General features: G+C 42.1%; 1 long non-coding RNA gene across 1 annotated transcript; it reads right to left on the bottom strand.

Moving 5' to 3' along the window:
- Positions 1-419: 419 nt before the first annotated feature.
- LOC139069713 (uncharacterized) lies at positions 420-1,083 on the bottom strand. The gene is made up of 2 exons (XR_011520411.1): positions 580-1,083; positions 420-509 (listed from the first exon to the last, which is right to left on the bottom strand). It is a non-coding gene; the product is annotated as an uncharacterized lncRNA (long non-coding RNA).
- Positions 1,084-22,567: the final 21,484 nt, after the last annotated feature.

Raw genomic sequence — 22,567 nt, 5'->3', positions numbered from 1 at the left:
GCAGTTTCCTTCTGATATCATGTAGAAACAAGATATGTCTGAAATCAGAATGTATATATATGCTCGTTGAATTTAAATCTTCATTAAAATGTTTAAATGTTCTTTTTTAAAAACGTTAAAATCATCATTAAAACGTTTAAATCATCATTAAAATGTTTAAATCTTCATTAAAACGTTTAAATGTTCACTTTTTAAAAACATTAAAATGTCCATTAAAACGTTAATGCCCATTAAAACATTCATGTTCATTAAAACATTCAAATGTTCATTAAAACATTCAAATGTTAATTTTTAAAAACGTTAAAATGTTCATTAAAACGTTTAAATGTTCATTAAAATGTTAAAATCTTCATTAAAACATTAAAATTGTCATGTTGTGGTGAAGTGATCTAACCCACGACATACAGAATCAGATCGGAGACGGTTTAAATAAGGATTTATTGAAGGGAAACCAAGGGAGCAGCGTAAACGAAGCAGAGTTCTTGCACAGGGAGGCTGGTGCGGGAAAACTGTGGACAGATCGGAGTTAGAACCAGTTTGCGGAAGGAACGGGAAGTCAGACTTGTGCGGAGGACTTACGGTCTGGAGAGGAGGGAACTGGTTTGAGGGAGGAGTGGTCCGGTCTAAGTTGAGTGGCTTGCAGGGACTGAGATCCAGAAGTGAGACGTGGAGGGAGCCGAGTTTATGGAGGTCCAGGAAGTTTAGGTGGGCAGCTGGAGGTGGTTCTGGCCAGGGGAGAGGCTGAGAGACGTGCGGGTTTGGAGATCCAGGTGGTGTGGACTCCAGAGTTCTGCCAGTCCAAGATGAGAGTGTGTAGGTTTGTCTGGGAACAAGAGCAGGAGGTCAAAGGGCAAAAATCCAAAACTCATTAAATTCTTAAAAATCCAAAAACACAATCTAATTCTCAAAAGGCTTAAAGAGCTTGAACAAGATAAACTCGCAGCTGTTAGAAGGTACCCAGGTAGAGTAATCATCCAGCGAAGTGTGGGAGTCTCCCAGCTGCTTAAATACCCCTGGCCAGCTGATGAGCAGATCTGCTGCAGCTTGGTCACCTCCAGACACGCCCACCTGCAGAGGGAAACTCAAAAGACAAGGAGTGACAGCAGGGAAATACCTCAGACCGTGACAAAAATGTTCATTAAAATGTTAAAATGTTCATTAAAACAATACATTCTTCATTAAAACGTTTAAATGTTCATTTTTAAAAACGCTAAAATGTTCATTAAAACGTTAAAATCTTCATTAAAACGGTTAAATGTTATTTTTTTTAACATTAAAAGGTTCATTAAAATGTTAAAATTTTCATTAAAACATTAAAATGTTCATTAAAACGTTGAAATGTTCATTTTTAAAAACGTTTAAAGGTTCAATAAAACTTTAAAATCTTCATTTTTAAAAACGTTAAAATGTTCAATAAAATGTTTAAATGTTCATTAAAATGTTAAAATCTTCATTAAAACATTAAAATGTTCATTAAAATGTTAAAATGTTCATTAAAACAATAAATTCTTCATTAAAACGTTTAAATGTTCATTTTTAAAAACGTTAAAATGTTCATTAAAACGTTAAAATCTTCATATTTTTTTATTTCAATTTGATTAAACTGATTTTTTTCTTAACGTTCTTGGCATTTTGCCCCACACAAAGTTAAACAAAACAATGTTGATTAAGGTGTGTGTTTCTGAGAGAGATAGAGAGGGCGAGAGGGAGAGAGATGGAGTTAAAAAAATAAAAAACTCGACCGGAGCGGAGGTAGTGAGTTAATGCAGCACGTCAACTCTGTCTTGTCAAATGCACCATGTAAGTTAGTTACGAAAAAAGTAACTTTAAATATTCAACTGAAAAAGAAGCGAGCTGAAGAAAACCTAGGGAAAACTGAAGAAACGTGAGCAACAGTGAAGCAAGCACAGCGAGATCCGTTTCTGTGAGTGTGTGTGTGTGTGTGTGTGTGTGTGTGTGTGTGTGTGCGTGTGTGTGTGCGTGCGTGCGTGTGTGTGTGTGTGTTCGCGTGGATGAGACGGACGGACTGCGTTCCCGGCCGACTAGAGAGTTTTGTGTGTAGGGAGGGGCAGGCGCTCTATGTGACTGGCCAATCACAGAGCGTGAAGACAGTAAGTTACCCAATGAGGATTTTCCTTCAGCACGATTACAGATATTTCCGAGGTTTACTCGTCTCATGCTCGTATTCATCAAAAATGCTTTATCCGTACCGGATACTCGTCTGAAATGAGTATCCGGCTCATCCCTAATAAACATATTATAAATCAGCTGCGTTCGTGATTTAAAACATGCAGGAAATGTGCTGGAAGCAGACTGCAGCTCCAGGTATGTCAGCTCAATATTTTGTTAAAGAGCAAGTCAACCCCTACCTGAGTCTAACTCCACTCCCACTTCATGTTTGAAAAATGCAACACATGCTGTTGCCTGGCAGACCGAGAGGGCGGAGCCACTAACAAATACACACACACTTAGGCTAACGACAGCATTGTGACATCATAATGTACCAGTTTACATCATAGCATACTTCTTAGCCAATAGCGGTGGCAGATTTAAATTAAAATACAGTGCAGAGTTTTTACCTGACAACGGCACAACACTGCCAGTTTTAGGCAGAATAAATAAATTTGAACTAAGATGCACTGAAGTGCCAAATTATTGACGACACGTGTCTGCAGCACGATTAGACACTCGTTTATTTAGTTTATCGGCAAAAAAAAGTTTGACTAACGCAATGGGATTTTGTCCCTCGGGCGGGATGCTGGAATGATAAGGAGTTAATCACCTGCTGGTTGAAATCAGGTGTGTTGAAACAGAGTTAAAACTAAAACGTGCTCGATACCGGCGCTCCAGGCTGGGAACTTAATACCTCTGCTGTTAACGGTCATTTTAGCACATACTGGCTCAAGAAAATTAAAAAATATGAAAACATTTCATATCATGGCTTTAAAATGTGTGTAGGACTCCGACATAGGGTTCAGACTTTTTGCTGCAACTGTAAACACAATTTTCTGTAATTATTGAATACGAAGTTGATTAAAATACAGCTAAACACGACATACTAGCGGCATGAGCTGCCCTGTAAGACATCTTTTTAGTGACGTATGACAAACAGCTCTTCACGGTTTAGAGGAATTTAGATTTTTATGATGATTTATGACAAAATTCCTTAAAATGAATAACCGAACCTAGTTTATCTTTATGTAGACGGTAAAGTGTAGTGAAACAGCGCTAGTCTCAGTCGGCATAAGCAGCAGGGCCCTGCAGGGAATCGAACCCCGTCTCATTACTGAGAGTTCCGTTACCAGAGTCTTTTGCTTTGGGCGACCTGAGACGGTAAAGCAAAACCTGCATCAACACAGCATTTAATGTTGGTGGAACATAAATTCTGTCTTGATGCAGGAAAAAAGAAACCGTCAGATTAAAAAATTATTTCCAATTAAATTAATTTTAATATTTTATAAATGTTTTACAGATTTAGAGCCTCCTTTGACTTTTACGCTTTTCGTTAACTTCTCGTTCTTTTATGATGTTTATCCGTTCTTTAGTCGCGGTCAAACGCATCGTAATTTTGTTCTGCGGTGAATCTTAAAGTTATGTTGAATGTAAATAATCTGAGTCTTTATTGCTTCAATTTAACAGCACAGTAACTTGTTAAAATATTCAAGTTAATTAAAATCATTTACATGTTTAATTAGACTATATTTTATTAGCCTTTAATATTTTAGTATTTATTGTTGAACTTTTGTAAAGAGCTATTTTTAAACGCGTGCACATTTAAACACTAAAACCTTTGTTTGCTCCATCTGTGTCAGAGCTCTGCTGTTCAGCTCCTTCCTGGTTCCTGCAGGACCACAAAGCCCAGAGAAGCTCAGTCCAGCAGGACGTGAGGACACGAACAGACACGCAGAGCTCCTCCTAAACCTGGAATCAAACTTTTCTACAGATGATTTAGAACAGTTTCTTGTGACAGAACAGTTAGTGAAACAGAAAGGACATGATGAAGATGATGTTATCGTCCTTGTCTTTCATACAGATCAAAGATCACCCCAGCTTATGCTCATGTCACTAAGTAAACGTCCCATTTCTCACTAAGACCTGTTCTATCTGCTCTACCAGATTATCAGAAGCATCACTGTAGTTGTAGTTTTGCCTCCATCTTCCTGCCCTCCTTGGTCTCATGTTTGTCTTCTACTACCTCTCATCATCCATCTCAGGTGGGATCTTGTTTGCTCCGATGGCCTCTTGAGTTCCAGGCTTACATCTTTTAGTGAACGTTAAATCATATACTAATATACATGTATGTATGTGTGTGTATGGTATGATGCTAAACCAGACTGCCTGCTCCATCAGATGAAAAGGAAATCCTCTCAGGACCCAAATAAAATAGAAGATTTAGCAACCAGACACAGAAGCCCAGGTGAAACGTCCACATCAGCATCTCCAGTTCTACCAGCTCTAAAAACACACTTCTGAAATAATAAAACACTAAACTCAGCCAACGGATGAAGACGTCCTGGTGCCAGATGCTACCTAAGACATCACCAGTTCAGCTGACTTGATAAAACACTTGGTGACTAAAACAAACATCTGGTGACCTGGTAACAAACAGTCCTGGTGCAACAAGCTACCTGAGACAAACGTTTCCAGTCAACCAGTTCAAGAAAGAAAGAAAGAAAAAATCTTCAGTGGCGCTGCACTGGAAAAAAAAAGATATCTCTAGTCCGAGTCGGAGTCGTCCGAGTCGTCCCATCTTGGTCTCTTCGGTGGGATGTACGGGAAGCGCACTCCAGTCCTCTTCTGGCTGGATCCAAGGACCGAGGTAGAAGGAGTGGGTTCTTCTACATCCTGGACCTCTTCAGCGCTCCCGTGGGCAGGCCTGGGATCTTCTGGAAGCTCTTCCGGTGGGGCCGGAGGAGCTACCGCCAGCCAGAAGTCTTCTGGTGGTGGAAGCTGCTGGTCTTCATCGCTATCCAGAATTGAGCTACCATAACCAGAGTCCACACTAGAAGCCAGAAAACCTTCTAAAGCTGACCAATCTGAGCTATTGTCAGTCTCCTCCGACTCCTCATCACTACTCAGACCCTCAACTGCAAACTCTGCCTCTTCTAGAGGAGCCTGACCATGATGACACACAAACACCACATCATCATCAGGAATGTGAAGGGCTGGGTACCCACCTTCATCTTCATCGAGAATCCGGATGACCTCAGGGACCCCTGCAGTCACGGGACGCTCCACGATGAAGATGCCTGTGAGGACAAAACAAGACACATTAAATCTACTTGTCTCATAAAACAGTTATTAAAAAGCTACAGTGACTCGTTTACAATACAAGAGATGTGTGTCTGCATCTGCATGTGTGCACAAGATACACTTTACTAATCTGGTTGTTTTTTAGGGTTTAACAGGTTAAAACCGATTTCTGCTTTTACTGAAAAAGTTTCCATTTTTAATTGATGTGATTGTTTATTATTTATGTTTCATATTTATAGCTGATGTATTTCTAAAAAGATTTATTCTTTTACAGCTTGTAGACACAACACTGCTCAAATAAAGTTGTTTTAGAATGGGCTCTATAAAAATAAACAGAAGACTCATTAAACTGGTGAAAACTGTTTAAAAAATATTCAAACGGACAGAAATGCATTTATAAACCTGAGAACCAACTCAGAGAACACGTCAAACTTTTTACTTGGATAAAACTGATGAAGTCCTTAAAGATCAAAGGTCTCTAGTTCACTCAGATTTATGAAAACAACTCATGTTCACCGATGCTAACAGGCTGAAGCTAAAGCTAGCTGTACGTTCTAGCATGTTCTACGTCATGACGTTTCATACCTGGTTCACCCGTTTCTATGGTTACGAAAACAACATGTTATTGTTTGAACCATACATTTTTAGAATCGTACATGTCATTTAATTAGTTTTAAACATTTAGATGTAAAATTGAACTAAATGGATTTGCTGAAACCAAATTGGTGGTTTTCTTTTAACGGTTCTCTCTAGTCTGATATAGTCATCCCACCGACCTGCTGGCTGGGACCCTCAAGATGTTGAGGCTGTGTGATGAGGTTGAGTCACAGATCAGTGCTAATGTGAGAAACCTTTTGTCTCTATCCCCCTAAAAGAACCACATATTCAGCTTTTATTTTGCGTGCCCAGCTGACAAAAACCAACAGGCACTCCTCGCGCTCATCACCTCGCTGCTGTCCATCCTCTTTTATATCAATAACACAAATGAAACCAATACATGCCAGAACAAAACTAGTAAAAACATTTGATGTGTTCAAACTGGGGATTACAAAATTACAACAGCGCTTAAAGTCCTCACTGTTCCAGGGGAATTTGAGCCTCACTTGTCCACAGAAAACATGTTTCACCTAAAACACCAAATCTCGTCTCGTCTTTTTCCGCCTATCCGTGTCCGGGTCGCGAGGGCAGCATCCCAACTAGGCAGTTGTTCCACACCGTCCTCTCCCCAGCCACCTCCACCAACTTCTCCGGCAGGACCCCTAGGCGTTCCTGGGCCAGTTCGGATATGTACTTTCTCCAACGTGTCCTGGGTCGTCCTGGGGGCCTCCTGCCAGCAGGACATGCCCAAAACACCTCACCAGGGAGGCGTGCAGGAGGCATCCTAGCTAGATGCCCAAACCACCTTAACTGACTCCTCGATATGGAGGAGCAGCGGCTCTATTCCGAGTCTCTACCGAATGTCCGAGCTCCTCACCCTATCCCTAAGGCTGACCCAGCCACCCCGCGGAGAAAACTCATTTCGGACGCTTGTATCCGCGATCGTGTCCTTTCTGTCATTACACAAAGCTCAATACCATAGGTGAGGAGTGGGCGGTAGTAGATCGACTGCTCTTGCTGGGGAGGTTCGCAGCCGAGTGTGAAGAGGCTGGGATGAGGATCAGCACCTCCAAGTCTGAGACCATGGTTCACGATCGGACGTTCGGTCTCTCAAATACACGAATTTAACATTATAATAATGTTTCAGTAGTTTGTCCTTTAGGAAACATGAAATAAGTCAGATGGAGAATTTAACTGATGTTAGCTTACCGTGCTCCTCCCGGAAGGCCAACATCTCTCTGGTAGGTTGGTTCTCGGGTCTTCTTCAGCTAGCCACAAACTTCTTCAGCGATTTCTGCTCTGCAGAGGCTCTCCAAGCTCGTCCAAGGGCTATTATTGAAGCAAATCTCCAGAGGTTCTCTCGACCAAGTGCTGCTCTAGCGCAAGTTCGAAAGAAAGACTTTTAACATTCGATGAGCTTTTATAGACGAGCAACGTTCTAATTCTATGACGTATACACGCATGTGCGTGCAACGGATTCCTAACCTGCCTCTTTGCAGCAGGTACACCCGAGGGGTCTCTCAGCCCTCTGGTGGACACAAGCTATTACTGCAGCTGTTTTAGAACTGTCACTTAGCTAACTATGTAATAACCAGAGGTGGAAAGATTACTAAAATTTCCTACTTAAGTACAAGTTAAAGTACTTGCCTGAATTTTACTCAAGTAAAAGTAAAAAGTATTGTAAATAAAATGTACTCAAAGTAAAATTTACTTAGTTACATTTTTGTCAGCGTAAAGATGGTTACATCAGTGCAAAACCACAACGTTCACAACACACTCGTGTATGCACGCACACACACGGACACACACACAGTTTGATGGAAGGATTTCTATCCTATCAGTGAGAACAGGACGTGCACATTGATTGGACGAGGTTTTTTTTAGGATTGTACGTTTCAATTGTGATTAAAATTATTCTTTATTTTGAAAAAAAAGTTAATTTTTAGATGCCATCAGCATGTGAGGTATCTCAATGTTCTCATGACAAAACTCTAACATGAGACTGTGCTCTAACCTGTCACACAAGCTAAATGAAAGTCAAACATTTCAAATGGACCGTATGACAGCTGTTAACTTTGGCCCTGCCCAACTTTATTCTCTCTTTATTCTGCTCTCCCCACCTATTCCACCTTCCTCAGGATCCACTGGTTTCCCTCTTTCCTATTCACTCTCTCTCTTTCTTAACATTTTTTCTTTTAAATCGCAATTGCGTATTCTTGCTCATTTTAAATATATTTTTAAACATTTTTGAAATGCTTTTTTATAGTTTTACAATTTTTATATTTTTTGTTTTTGTGAAGCGCCTCGTGATTTTTATCTTGAGAGGCGCTATATAAATGATATTTTCTTCTTCTTCTTCCAACTTTACCTCTACATTCAGTTCCTTTATCCATGTCCATCCTAGAGCTCCTCTCTGACCTTCATGCTTATTTAGAGCAGCTGATTTATAAAGTTAGCAGAGTTCATCCTTGGCAGTGGGTTCACTCACTCATTTAAAGATATCGGCCAGAGGCAAAATTCGTTTGAACAGCATGTGTAAATGTGTATTAAAACCTTAGATGAAAAAGGTTTTTGGATTTTGACGGCTGGAATTGTAAGATAATCTGATGTTTGTGACCGGCGCGGGAAAAACAGAAACTAACTTCCGGTCTAAGCCCTGGGCAGCTGCTGATGTTTCACATGGAGCTCTGCTGAAACAGCTGTAGTACACAACGCCTGACTCCGGTGTTTCTGCGTTAGCGTTATAGCAGAGAACAATGTGTCATCAATCAGATGTAGCTTCTGAAGCCTCTACTAGTCTGTCAGATTTGTTTTTTCTCTGGGATACGGCGACGAGAACGGATATTGGATTACCGGAGAAGTTCAACCGAGTTCCGACCCCGCCAGCTGGATATCACTACCAGAGGTGCAGACATGTTTTAGACCGTTTGACTCAGAAGACCTGCCTATGTCCTATTATTTGGACATAGAGGAGGATTCTGTTCATCTTCAGAACCAAAATTGATACGGTTTGTTTACTTTTCTTAAATATTTCATTTCCTGTGCTCCACTGGGAGCTCTAAGCTGACGAGTTCTCAGCTGGTCTTAGCTCCATCACGTGTCCCAATATAGTTCAGTAATCTACAGTTTTACTGCTGTGTGTATTTATTGATATAACTCTGGAAAATATTTAACCAACAATTTACCAGAATAAATCTTCCTGATGCTGGAGTAACTCCTTAGCTCAACTCGTTGTTTGCACTAATCCAGGATGTCATGGAGGTTCTAATGTTGAAATATAGAGATAATCTTTTAGATTATAACTGTGTGTGTGTGTGTGTGTGTGTGTGTGTTTGTGTGTGTGTGTGTGTGTGTGTGTGTGTGTGTGTGTGTGTGTGTGTGTGTGAGTGTGTGTGTGTAAAAATAGTGAATTTTACCCAAAAACTGAATCTTAAGGATCTTGAGGAGTGGGAGTCAGAGACACACACTTGCTGGTTCACAGGGGACTGGGGCCCTGTCCACACGTAGCCGGGGATCTGCCAAAACGTAGATATTTTTCTACGTTTTGGCCTGTCATCCACACGAAAATGGAGTTTTTTCACACGAAAATTGATCTTTTTGAAAACTCCGGCCAAAGTGAAGATCTGCGTTTTCTCCGTTTTGGGTGTCTGCGTGTGGACGGACAAAACCGGAGTTTTAAGGTCCGCAACGTCACTTTCCGCGACAGAAAAATGCTGACATCACGTATGCGACCTGTGTTTACACTAGCCGGCATCATGGAAGCCCTCAGAGCTGCGCTCTGTCACTACCCGATCCATCAACTGTCCAATTGGTGGGCGGCGGGGGAAGTACTGCCGCCTACAGGTCTGGCATGTCCTTAACAACGTATTTATCCGGGTACGTGTGGACAGAGTTTGTTTTTAAAACCCGGTGGTGTGGATGCAAGTTTTTGGAGGGGCGGATATTCGTTTTTAAAAAAAACCCAGCTACGTGTGGACTAGGCCTGGGTTTCCAGGTTGCTGGAGGACTGGAGGAGCTGAGCACGGAATAGGGAGCAGGATCCGGTAAGGCAGGGTCAGTATGGAGTGGAGAGCCAGGGACCGGCTGGGAGACAGCGGGACTGGTCCGGTAGGTTGCAGGACGGTGTGAAAGGTGGTGGTGGAAATCTGGAGAAGAGGCAGCTTACAAAAATCAGGCAAGCTTGGAAAAACACACAGGAACTAGCAATCTGGCCAGTAAATAAAGATGTCTCCCAGCAGCTTCTATGTCCCTGGCCAACTGATGAGCAGATGGACTGCAGCTGGTCCACTCATTGACACGCCCACCTGCAGGAGAAGCTCAGAGAAGGTTTAGCAGAGAGAGGAGGACTCACCTCAGACCATGACACCAAGATAACTTAAAGTGATAATTTACAACATTTTCATATTTTGAACTCACTTTCTTGAGCCAGTATGTGCCAAAATGACCCTTTACATGGTGAATGAAATGTCACTCAGACCCTCACCGCTCTGTGGCCAGAATACCACACTTGCAACTTCAGATTGCCGGTCAGGTCTGTTGGACTTAGTAGAGCTGATATGCCTGGTTCTGCAGCCTTAACCCCTTCTTTTCACCGGAGTCGTCAGCAGTACTTTACTGCAGCAGCACGTCTTGCTCGCTTATGCTGCTGCTCGGCCCTTCCCACGAGACGCGTAGCAGCATGGGAGCAGCTGTCACCGACAGAGCACAAAGTCACACGAGTGACTTCGTCAGTAAACACAACAACTAGCAGGAGAAAACTACATTATGGCTCCAAAAGGTTTGTGTTTTATGTTCTGTCCGTTTTATAATCGCTAATACGGACCTGAAAAACAAAGGAGGCCACAAGCCAGGTGATAACTTCTCACGGGGCCGCACAGTTAGTAACTTTTTTAAAGTAAAGCAACCGGAAGGCAGTACGTTTCTTTATTCTGAAAATCTCGGGAAGCTTCGCTCCGTTTCCGCATCCGATTTCCTGTCTTTCCTTCCCCAAAAATGTCGAACTTGACCCGTTTCAGAGGCGTAACGTGTAGAAAATAGAACCGGAGCGTAAGGGCCGCGACATGCTGCCCCTGAGACGCGGCCGACTCGCGCTGCTGACTGCTGCTGACGGCTTCGGTGGAAAAGGTTCTGTTGACCACAGCGGTTCCTATCAGCAGCTATGACGTGCTGCTGCAGTAACGTGCTGCTGACGGCTCCGGTGGAAAGAAGGGGTAAGGTGCTTTTCCAGGAACACTACTCAGGGCAACTCGGACCGATGCAGTTCAGCCCGACCACAGTTTCCAAGGGCACGGTTTGGTATTTTCCCTCTATTTTTCTCCCCTATTTTTAGTCCCTGCTCCATTGAGGTACCTGGCCAGGCTGAGTTGGGCCAGTATCGTGATTCTGGCTGCTGATTGGCTGGGGGCTTCATGGAGCTGGCGTGGGAACAAAACTGCTTTCAGATGGGCTGACTCAAACCACGCTGTACAGAGCTGTTTTAGGCTGAGTAGTGCTCCTGGGAAACCACCTTTAGTGTCTGCATGAGCAGCAGCAGCTCCTAGATGTTAGTACTGGGTATGGAATGGAATATGATTTAAAATATAACTCGAGCAAAAGTGTTGTTCTATTCTACAGAACCACCCAGGATAAAAGGCTTAATTCTCCTGTGTTTAAGTTGTCCAGCAACAGTCTTGCAGTCTGTGAAAAGATAAAATATCTTGGACACTTTATCACAGCCTATATGAGTGACGATGATGATATTTACAGGCAGTGCTGCAAGCTATATGTGCAAGCAGACACCATTGCACAGAAATTCAGCTGTTGTTCCACACCTGTTAAAGTGGCATTAGTTAAAGCATACTGCACACCACTATATACTGCACATCTGTGGTCATTCTATAAAAAGTCTAGCTTGCACAGGTTACAAGTGGCATACAATGATGCAATGAGAATCCTCCTCAGAATTCCCAGGGGATAGCCTGGCAAGCCAGACTAAATAAATGTATTATTTAGTCTGGCAACGCTCCATTGATGGCTCTCGGTTGTGGGGCGGGTTCTACCGTTGTCTTTCAAATGATCTCTGCATTCCACTGGACAATGAATGTGACATACTCTTGTTTCACTCTGTTGCATCATCCCACCCACCAGGCATATAGAGTGCCCTGATTGGCCCACAAAGTGGATAAAGCTCTGTGATTTGTTCACTAAGCAGATAGAGCACTATGATTGGCCCACCATTATGGACCAATTACAGCTCTTTGTGTGTTTGAAACCCCTCTAGAGAGCTGTGATTGGCTAGCCAGAGTCCTGGTAGGAGCTGTGGAGGTTCCAATGGAGCATGCCTAGACCAAACTTTGCAAAGCAAGAATTTGGTCTAGTTCACTAGGCTACCCAGGGGAGGCAGTGCTAGTCAAACGTTTGTTTCTGTGAGAGTGTGTACATTTAAGGCACTTCTAAGACATTTAATGTTCAAGTTTATGAGACGGCTGGAAGAATCTTCCAATAGTATTATAGTTGCTCTCGTTATATGTCTAGGCTGGGAATGCACTGGTTAAAATGTTTGGGTGGATTTGTCGCGTGCCCGTCCCATTTACCGGTTCCTTTAAAACCCAGTTCCGTTAGAACTTATGAGACGGTGCATCCATCAGGGTTCGGGGGTGTGTCGACGAGTATAATCGTACTAGACCCGGGTTTGGACTACCTAATTAGAATCTTGTCTTTTATTTTAAAGGTGAAATGACTTGCACGAATAGCCAGCCCCAGAGTACTACACTTCTTTTAAACTCGTTACCTTTTGGTTAAGATACTAGAGAAGTCTGGAGGCAAGCCAAGCCTCTCAGCAATTGTTTGGATTACCCGGAATTAATTGCGCCTCTAACAGCTTATGTGGGAGGTTGGTAACTATAAAATGATTTATGCTAGTTGATCAGGCTATCATAAGTTTATCAATTTATTTATTAATCCATCCTTCCAGCTGATTAGAGACTTTTTCAACCTGCAATCAGAGCCAAAATAACCTCGAATATTTTGCTTTTATCGCCCTTAAGACAACTCGTTACTCGCAAGGAGGGGAAAGTTAAAACTTCCCTTATCTTAAGGTTTCTTTATATTATTCTGTTATAAACTGTAAAGTAAGTCCTGATAATTCAGAGACCGATCTTCGACATGCTTACCTCTGTGCAATTATGGCCAGGGCCCCAAACGTGAAGCTTTAGAGAAAACCTGAAAGAATCAGGATTATGTTTCTTTTTCAAAAAAGTTTTATTACAAAATAAAAATACAAAAAATGGGTAAAGTGAAAAACAACTGCTATCCCCCACGGAGGAATTAGTTCAAAATGATTAAATAAGAGTTAGTTTACACCAGCTCTTGTCTTCTCAGAATCTCCCCAAGAACGAAGTCCTGCTCGATCTGAGCTGCATCCTTTTATATCATTTCTGAGACTGCTCTAAACAATGTAAGAGTCACAAGTCATTCTCTCCTGACAGTTTAGGTCAAGGGGTCATTTACCAGATACACACTTTGTAGCTCAACACAAGACATTTGGTATCATTTTCACTACATGCAGTATTCACATGAGGGCACAAAAGTTACATGCTGCACTCCTGGAATGAGAGCACAGGTCATAAATCTTCATGTTGGTAGCAAATTGTAGATCTTCTTTCAGCATTCCTGAGAGCTCCTGGGTTCAGTTGGACTTTTCTCACTCCATGCCATTCCTTCTTTTCCCGCCAGAGGTGGAGTTAGGGGCGGGCCCAGGGGTGTGTCCATGGGTGGATCCAGAGAAGACAGCCTGTCTTTTGACCCTTTGCCTAGTTCTGTCCTCACCAGCAAGTCCTGAACTATTGTCCTCTTGACCCTTGTGTGACCCTTGTCTCTGACCACTGTTTCTAAGCCTTGACCGATTACTCGGACTTGCAACATCCCCCATGGGGACGAACTGAGGCAAAGGACCATAAAAAGATAGAGCAGCAATGCAAGCCTTCATAAATCTAGCATCCATCTCACTCAGGAACGGCTGAACACTCAGACACCTAACTGTGGCCTCCACATCAACCCTCATTCTCATCATAATGCCATCATCAGCTACGGGTAAGCACAAGGTCCCTTTGCGGGTTGTTACATAACCTTTAAACTGCCTCCTTCCATCTGTGGGATCTTCGCCCAGAAAGAATAAAGATAAATCCAGCACTGGAGCCTCTCCACGCGGAAGCGATCCCATCATTCGCGGTGGGAAGCTGGCGCTGAAAACCAAAACATGATTTTTCGTATCCAACAAAGGTGCGGTCCCAAAAGAGTCACAGACTTCTGGGCCGAACCATCCAGTCTTTACAGACAAAATATTCATAAACTGAAAGCAATCTATAATCTTGCCTTGACAAACAAAGTAACACCCCTTCTGGGATTTAATCCTCCATCTCATTTCTCTCCCTGGTGCAATTCGGACAGGGGAAGGAATGCCTGCTGGCTCACTACTTAGACAGACCATAGGGATTTCACGTATCACATCAGGACACGGGACGCATGTCGAAGCTGCCGTCATTACTGATACAACCTCTTCAGCCACGTCAGATGAGGGCGCCGTTGTCAGCTCCTCGTCGTGGGCCTGCTCAAGCAGGGCATCTACTCCCGGGGAGGACAACATTAGTATGTCGTCTTCCTGACCAGTCTCCCGCTTGAATCCCTTTTCCATTTGGTCTGGATGTACTGAATAAACCTGCAAGACACGCAGCGTTTATTCATCGTAGCATGTTCACACTGGAGCCCGATCGTCTTAGTCTGAGGCAATCCATCCCTCCCGCGATTCACGGTGCACAAATAGTATGTGCCATTCAGAGAGAAAACAGTTGATGGACCTGCGGAGGGGATTAATCCCTCTATGATATTCTCTGATACCAATGCGTAATATTTCCTGTTTGCCAGGAACTTAAACTACTGTCTTTGGTCTGAAAACACCCAAATTCGATTCTACGAGGCCACCATCTTTCTATCTTTATCACTTTGAAAGTGGTGAAGTTGTGTCCCCATTCTAAATCATTTCTAAGGCAATATTTGTAAACCCACAACTCTACTTCACCTGAAGTTTGATTTAAGATTTTCTTTTTCCTTAATATTATCTGACAAGATCGATCAAGCTCTGTGGATCCTGTCTGATCCATTAAGACTGCCATATACTCCGCCCATGGGCCGGTCTCACCACACTCCGTGTCATTCTTCTCCTTCAGCTCTGCTGCAGAAAATGATGTCACGGAGGGTGTAGCCATGATCCGGTCAAATCCATTTTCTCCACAGGGCAAGCGCAGGCAACCAGTTTTGTTCCCTGTTACACTACAAATCTTGAATCCAATCTGTGTTGCTATCATGCAGGTGGTTATATTCTCATTAAAATCTTCTTTGTGCCATAACAGCTTAATTTTGGATACATTCCAATTCCCTACTAATTGTTGTGGTCCTCCGTGAGTTATGTTATATGTCACTGAGGACACATGATACGTTCGGAGATATACATGTACCCCATATGCAATCGCTATACTTAATCCTATAAGGCTAAATTCGAAAAGGATAAAAAAGGCCCATTTAACCCATTTTATTATCCAATTCTTTCCTTTCGGAATATTTACATTTTTCTTTTTAACTTTGGGGTCAACTCCCGCCGGAGTTGCATACCTGACCACTTTTCGTTTTCTGCTGCTTTCCCTCTTATGCTTCTGAGGAGACAACATCTGCAAAACAGAAGCATAAAAATCAGCAGGAAATGAAAGCGCCCTGCTCTAGTTAGTTAGAGTCAGATTGGAGACCAGCCTTCTACGAGACATTCTAGTGTGAGCAGTCCCATAAATCTTAGGCCAATATGCCTCTCCTCTCCGGGTGGTCACTATGTTAACAGCCGAGCTGCAAACGCGACCCGACAGGTCTATTACCTCTATCAAAGTTAACTGATAAGGCATGAACTTACGCTCCGCCCCTGGTCCAAGACTCTTCAGCTCAACCAGGTATGATGTCACACGCTTACGCATCCCTGGGGGCTCCTGAACAGACAATCCTGTATGCCAGTCCAGAGTCCCTGACAGATAAGTTCCCCATCTGTCGTCTTTATACTCTTGAGTTACCCCAATCTGTGTACCTATTTCCCATGCATCAGCCAGCGTACCAAATTGCTGTCCTAATATCAAGCTCTTAATAGACTCAAATTTGGACCGAGCCTGAAGCTCTTCCAGTCCTTTTTCTCTGGTCTTGAGCTTGAACACAAATGGATAAGCTTCCACCCATAAATCTCTAACCGGCTTCACCAGGCTAGGATTCCTGAGCAGCTCTCCAACAAAAAACATACTAGGCTGGCTTGTCGGTAAGCAGGTAGTCAAAACACCATTCTTCGTGAAACAGCACCCATCTTTGATTTCACCTCTGTGGGTGCATTCACAGACCTGCCAGGAGATGATGCCTGGATTATTCCTCAAGCAGGTTCCGCAAAAACATATTTTAATGGGAGCAGACAGCTCCACTGCACCTGTATGTAAGTCCGTTCCTCTCTCCAGGTGAGTGGGCTTCTGCTCCCGGAGCCCCGACCATTTAATTAGGGTGCACAGAGATCCGCATATCACGCATGTTCCTGGCCTCAAGCCTCCCCATTGCGCGTAACGATACACATTTGCAGATTCTATGAAGCCCGGAAACATAGCCACTTTACAATCTTTAACACAATCCCCCTTCGTTAGCAAAATTAGGCCCGTAGCACCTGGGATCTTACAAGTCATTTCTTCACTAGATTTTGGCCCAGCCATGACCTTTAATCAAGTAATTAATTAAAAAAAAAAAATTTATTTATTTATTTTTTCAATTAATTACTTTTATTTTTCAGAGTTATTTTATAACTTGATGAGGGTGAACGCGCAAACCAGTGTCAGTTAAAACCACGTTCCCAGTTACGTCTTTTATTATAAAGGGACCACTTACGTTATGCTTAATGCAATCTCCTTTTCGAACCGGTCCTCTTTTGACCCAAATTCTTTCACCTTTCTGTAACACAGAGACGTGTTCCGGGTTAGTTTTTTTCTCAGTTCTTTTCAGCTTCGTCCTATTAAGGATCACATTTAGTTCTGAAACTCCCTCCGGTGTATCCCATCGGGAACTCAGGTTAGTCAGGATGTGATTTTTTATCGTCCTAACTGCTCTTTCTGCTATTCCGTTAGTGTGGGACTCGTATGGGATAGAAAAAATGTGTCTTATCCCCCTTGATTCAAGCAGACAAGAAACTTTGTCATTCTTAAATTCAGGTCCTCCATCCGAACGGAGTGACTCACACGTGAGGGGCAGGTGTAGAGATAAGGCCATGCTGACCGTATTTCCTGTGACACGTTTCAGCGGTATTATCTTGCTCTGATCACCTGGTCCATTATCTTTGATTACCAAAAAGAACTTATGTCCGTTCACTCCTCTAGAGGCACATTCACCAACATCCGTGCTGAAATGCACCCCCGGCACATCACACATGATGGGCAAATGGTCATAAATCACGGGTTGAGCCCCTCCTTTTACTTTACACGACTCACACGTCGCTTTTACTCGTGCTGTTAGTTCTTTCAGCTTTGGTACAGAAATATTTTCTTTTTTGAAAATCTCACGCAACCGTAATACTCCTACGTGTCCGTAATTTTTATGCGCAAATGTCACCAGCTCTTCATCAGCTGCAGCGCTCCTGTTCTGCAAAAACGCTGTGGGTAGAAACAAAGCGCGAGCTTGTACTAATTCATCCACTTCTGCGTTTCCGATCTCATCCTCGCTTTTTCCATTTGTATGGCTATTTACATGTGTCACCTGAATCTGTAATTTTTTCTTATAACACGATACTAAAGTCCACAAGTCAGCGTGTTCCAATCTCTCTCCATCAGTTTTCTGGAAATATTTAGCTTCCCAAAATGCTAAATGATCATCCAGCCCGTCTTTAACGTATTTAGAGTCTGTGACCAATCTTACTGATCTGAGCTTCAGCTTACACGCGTCAGCGAGCGCCATGACAACGGCCGTCAATTCTGCAGTTTGAGCGGATCCGACAGTCTGTCCAGCTTGTTGATATTTCCTGTCCTTTAGCAGTCTCACAAACCCCCACTTACAGAAGTCTGCATCTGCTGTTTTCTTAGATCCATCAGTGTAGTAAACTGCCTCTGGTTTTATGGCTTTAACAACCTCTTTCCTGTCAGGCTTAAGTTTTGTTTCTCCTTCCACGTGAATCTGCGGGTTTGCCAATAACATCTCCCACTTTGCCCATCTGGGTAAAACGGCCCTCGCCTGTGGGAGGAGATCTTTCCGAAGTTCTTTAATCATGTAATCAGTAGATTGAATTATGATTTTTTGCGATCCGGCCAGAGCGAACATCATATCTTTATGTTTCATCAGGGTGGTCAGCACCTTTTCGCTGGGCGTGTAACGGCTCTCAGTTGGTGCGAGTTTATAGCCTTTACATGTTATCAGACTCTTGCTGTCATAGTTCTGAAATAAACACTCTGTGAAATCCTGTCCTACAATCACTCTTACAGCTAACGGTTCATGATGCTCTCTATTTGAAAGATTCACTAGATTAGCACCTATTTTAACCATCACTGCTTGATAAGTCTCAAGCTCCTGTGAGCTCAGTTTGCGGTTGTGCGTCACCAGTTTCTGACCCACTTTGGTTCTGAGACCTTTTTTAAGTGACATTATGGGATCAATGATGTTTCTAAAATCACGGACGTTGCTGGAAATGTACTGAAGCTGTCCGATTACACCTTCCAGCGTCAGTAAGTCATGCGGGGGTGTTATGTTTTGCAGATAGGTGAAAGGTACCGACACTGAATCTGACACCTCAAAACCTAGGAACGTAACTTTTGTGCGTCCTAGCTGGCTTTTCTTCAAGTTGAGTTTGAATCCTGCACATGTCAGTCTGGTCACCACCTCGTCCAAAGTTTTCAGGTGTTCGCTTTCACAATCATGCGTGAAAAATATGTCATCAATATATTGAACGACAGGTAAACCTTCCAGATATGACTGTACGACACCTTGAAATTTATTCGCCGCGTTTACCCATCCCATCGGTAAAACGCACCATTCATAATGTTTCCCTTCAAATGTAAATCCAGTTTTAGCTCGACTTTCTTGCGCTAAAGGTACAGACCAAAAACCGTTAGCCAAATCGATGCATGTGTTATATTTTTTAATAGGCATGGTTCGGAGCTGCATGTATGGGTCAAAAGTTTTACGCACGTCGTGCGGAGTCACTCTATTTAAACCTTTTAAATTGTGTACCAGTCTGTAGGTGCCATCAGGTTTAGGAACAGCTTGAATGGGAAGACAAGTGGATAATGTATCTTTCTCTTCGATTATCCCTTTTTCTTTAAGCTCAGCGAGAGTACATCTGATCTCATCTCTTCCTTCTCTGATCGGATACTGCTTCTCCCTGGCAGGCATCGCTCCTTTAATAATGCATTGTTCTTTTACTCCGGTACATTTCCGCTTGGAGCTCCGTGATTCCCAGTCGGTTACATAACGCCTGTCTCATTTGAATTGCCTCATTTTTGCTTCTAGATAAGAAGTAAATTGTTCTACTATTAGCCCGTTGAACCACGAACTCCGCCATAGCAGAGTACATCGCTCCCTGATCACATCGGTACTGCCCGACTCCAAATGGAGTGAGAACTAAAGGTTCCGGTCCAGTTGGTATTTGCTCAAGCAATCCCAGAAGGATCTCATACTGCTCGCCCGTGGGGAGTTTCGCTGGATTTTCCCAACAACACCACGCTATCTGATTAAAAACAGGATCATTTTGTTGTTCTGCTAGAATCACTAAATCACCCACTAACGGAAATACATGATTATTCTTTACTTGAGTTTCAGCATTCGGACAGCGCTCCGCTGCGGCTTGAGCCGTTCCGGCCTCGTTCTGAAAGCTCCGGTTACAGGAGATTGCTAAAACGCTTTGTGGTTCACCTTGAAATGTCGCTATTTCTCCGGTGACAAATCTCACATTAAGGAGAACATTTTCCGGTTTTACCGTTAAAGATCTATCTGCCATGGCTGGTAGAAAGTTTCTCTTTTTTATTATTTATTTTATTTTTATTCGTTTTCACGTCTTATTCTTTATTCTTACTCTTTATTCCTTTTTATTTTTTGCCTAGCTTTTATCCTTGGCTTTTCTTACGTCGGAAAGCCGTGATTTCTTTATACCTCTTTGAGTTAATCTTCCGTTCTCCCAAATTTCTTTCCTTTTCGAGAAATTGGTGCGGTTTTCACTCCAAGGTTATAAGCGTATCAGGTCCATGGTGCGTAAGCTTTTATCAGCCTAAAAGACATAGTTCTACGTCGAATAGTCCGGTATCTAATATTTGAACCTTCGCCGATTAGCCCCACGTTGCAGGCGCCATGTCGCGTGCCCGTCCCATTTACCGGTTCCTTTAAAACCCAGTTCCGTTAGAACTTATGAGACGGTGCATCCATCAGGGTTCGGGGGTGTGTCGACGAGTATAATCGTACTAGACCCGGGTTTGGACTACCTAATTAGAATCTTGTCTTTTATTTTAAAGGTGAAATGACTTGCATGAATAGCCAGCCCCAGAGTACTACACTTCTTTTAAACTCGTTACCTTTTGGTTAAGATACTAGAGAGAAGTCTGGAGGCAAGCCAAGCCTCTCAGCAATTGTTTGGATTACCCGGAATTAATTGCGCCTCTAACAGCTTATGTGGGAGGTTGGTAACTATAAAATGATTTATGCTAGTTGATCAGGCTATCATAAGTTTATCAATTTATTTATTAATCCATCCTTCCAGCTGATTAGAGACTTTTTCAACCTGCAATCAGAGCCAAAATAACCTCGAATATTTTGCTTTTATCGCCCTTAAGACAACTCGTTACTCGCAAGGAGGGGAAAGTTAAAACTTCCCTTATCTTAAGGTTTCTTTATATTATTCTGTTATAAACTGTAAAGTAAGTCCTGATAATTCAGAGACCGATCTTCGACATGCTTACCTCTGTGCAATTATGGCCAGGGCCCCAAACGTGAAGCTTTAGAGAAAACCTGAAAGAATCAGGATTATGTTTCTTTTTCAAAAAAGTTTTATTACAAAATCAAAATACAAAAAATGGGTAAAGTGAAAAACAACTGCTATCCCCCACAGAGGAATTAGTTCAAAATGATTAAATAAGAGTTAGTTTACACCAGCTCTTGTCTTCTCAGAATCTCCCCAAGAACGAAGTCCTGCTCGATCTGAGCTGCATCCTTTTATATCATTTCTGAGACTGCTCTAAACAATGTAAGAGTCACAAGTCATTCTCTCCTGACAGTTTAGGTCAAGGGGTCATTTACCAGATACACACTTTGTAGCTCAACACAAGACATTTGGTATCATTTTCACTACATGCAGTATTCACATGAGGACACAAAAGTTACATGCTGCACTCCTGGAATGAGAGCACAGGTCATAAATCTTCATGTTGGTAGCAAATTGTAGATCTTCTTTCAGCATTCCTGAGAGCTCCTGGGTTCAGTTGGACTTTTCTCACTCCATGCCATTCCTTCTTTTCCCGCCAGAGGTGGAGTTAGGGGCGGGCCCAGGGGTGTGTCCATGGGTGGATCCAGAGAAGACAGCCTGTCTTTTGACCCTTTGCCTAGTTCTGTCCTCACCAGCAAGTCCTGAACTATTGTCCTCTTGACCCTTGTGTGACCCTTGTCTCTGACCACTGTTTCTAAGCCTTGACCGATTACTCGGACTTGCAACAGATTTATCTCAACTAGTTAGTTTTGTTGTCCCTTACCTCCACTGCAGTTATATCCTGTGATATTATATAGGCTTTTATTGGTATTAATGTTAATTGGTATCCTTTCTTTTCTTGTATCTTTTTCTTTTATCTGTATGTTTCTTTTAAAATGGACTTTAAGTCTGGCAATAAACTATAGGGATGAGCGAGTACACCGCTATCTGTATCTGTATCTAATCAACCAAGCAAATTATCTGCATCTGTATCTGTACTCGGAATGGGCGTGGCATAACCCGGAAGTGGGTGTGGTTTACCCGGAAGTGGGTGTGGCTTACATAAATACATTATTTTAAGTCTGAAATTAATATGGAATGATAAGAAGTTGATATGTGTATTGTTTATTTGAAAACTATTTACAGAGCAGCCTCAGAATTGAGATTAAATATTTTTGATCACAATAGTAAAGGAACTATTTCAGAACAAGTGTTTCAATAAAATCAGAACATTAACATTTAAGTGCATGGATTAATACATTTGAACTCATGCAGTAGGAACTAGGAAATATGAAATGCTACAACTAGACACAACTTTATGTAATGTTCATTAAAACGTTAAAATGTTCATTAAAATCTTCATTAAAACATTAAATTCTTCATTAAAACGTTAAAATGTTCATTAAAACGTTACAATCTTCATTTTTAAAAACGTTAAAATGTTCATCAAAACATTTAAATGTCCATTAAAATGTTAAATTCTTCATTAAAACATTTAAATGTTCATTAAAACGTTAAATTCTTCATTAAAACATTAAAATCTTCATTAAAACGTTGAAATGTTCCTTTTTAAAAACATTAAAATTGTCATTAAAACGTTAAAATCTTCATTAAAATGTTAAAATCATCATTAAAATGTTTAAATGTTCATTAAAACGTTAAAATCTTCATTAAAATGTTTAAATGTTCAGTTTTAAAAACGTTAAAATGTTCATTAAAATGTTAAAAATGTTAAAATGT

This window comes from Nothobranchius furzeri, chromosome 4 (genome assembly GCF_043380555.1).
Source record: "Nothobranchius furzeri strain GRZ-AD chromosome 4, NfurGRZ-RIMD1, whole genome shotgun sequence".
NCBI classification, from domain to species: domain Eukaryota; kingdom Metazoa; phylum Chordata; class Actinopteri; order Cyprinodontiformes; family Nothobranchiidae; genus Nothobranchius; species Nothobranchius furzeri.
This window is presented reverse-complemented; position numbering and strand designations above follow the sequence as displayed.